Source organism: Triticum dicoccoides, chromosome 1B (genome assembly GCF_002162155.2).
Source record: "Triticum dicoccoides isolate Atlit2015 ecotype Zavitan chromosome 1B, WEW_v2.0, whole genome shotgun sequence".
Classification (NCBI taxonomy): domain Eukaryota; kingdom Viridiplantae; phylum Streptophyta; class Magnoliopsida; order Poales; family Poaceae; genus Triticum; species Triticum dicoccoides.
Window position 1 is genome coordinate 688,244,289 of NC_041381.1, and position 1,446 is coordinate 688,245,734.

Consider the following 1,446-nt stretch of genomic DNA (forward strand, 5'->3'; position numbering starts at 1 on the left):
GGCCAGTGGCGCGAGGAGGACCGGTGAGGGGCAGCTGGAGGCTCCCTGCCGGCATGCCGATGACGGCCCTTGTCTCCACGGCGAGGCTCCGTTCGGTTACAGCCAGCTGCGAGGTTGGGGGGCCGCGACTTCCGGTGAAAATCGCGCGACTTTGGTCATGGCGGACGATGGCGGCATCTATGATGTCGTTCCCTTCTCTAGGCATCATTGTTGCAAGTCGTGGCACTCCACTTGTGATGCTCCAGGGGAAACCCTATATCTGGATCTACCGGATCGGACGATGATGGTGCCTTTGATGCCGTTGTCCCTCATGAGGGCACGTTTTGGAGCAAATGCTAGTTGGACGGGACAAGCGGAAGAGCGGTGTCTCATCCACCGCAAGGCCGACGGCGGATCCCGCTGTCATGGTGCTGCGGAGGTTCGACGACGGGCGCGTGTGGACGAATACGTGCAGGATGGTGGAGTTGTGTGGCGTCGTGGTGGCGTCGACGACAGGCTAGAAAAGGTCGATAAGTCAGTTTCTGCTCTGGAGATGGGCCGGTGGTAGATGGCGGCGGCAGCCTCAGAGAGTGCGTCAGTCCGGTATGAGACCTAGTCCCGGTGTGTGGATGGGCTGGGGCATCCCGTTTTAGATGTTAGAGTTTGATGCGACGTATGTTTGGTATTAGGCCCGGATATTTGGCACACTTTCGTAAAATGGGATAGGAGTAGCAACAGATGTTGCCTAATGGTGGCTTCAGACTGACTGATGTATTACTTCGTATGACCTCTGTGAATCGTCCAGATGCAGAGGCCAGGTGTCTATCCTCCTTTAAGAAAAAAGTGTTTTCAAGAAGCAAAATGAAACAAAGATAGTCTTCTTATTTCCAGGGGCTATCCTCTCGTTGGAGTATGCTATCATACTGATATACCAGCATTTGGCACCATGTGGGTGTGGCTACAATGCCATCAGTTTTTTTGTTTTTGTCCCGCATAAAGTTATCCCGTGGCTTTCCCTGACGTTCTGCTGCCTGGCAGAGTAAAAACTTTCTGCAATGAATTACAAGCACTAGAAAAAAAGAGCAAGTGCTACACAGTTGTAAAATGGAGGAGGCCACGATCGACCAGGAGCGTGGCATCAAGATTCGTGCAAGCGACAAGCAACTTTTGATCGAACGGCCGCCGAATCACTGCCAGGGAGGGAGCATCCGCCGCTGCCGGCGCCGCCGCGGACCGGGGGCGCGTGCCGGTGGGAAACCGGGAGGCGGCTGGCCGGCACCGGCACGGGCAGGCAGGAAGCGACAAGACCAGACCAGACCCGACGCGCTTCCGCCCGCTCCACCCATTTAATACTCCCCCTCTCCCCGGGCCCACCGAACCAGGGTCCGCCGGGCCCGCGCGACAGCGACCCCGTCAACGCCGCGCTCCGGTGCCCGACGAAACGAGAAAAAGCGCCCCCCCCCCTCC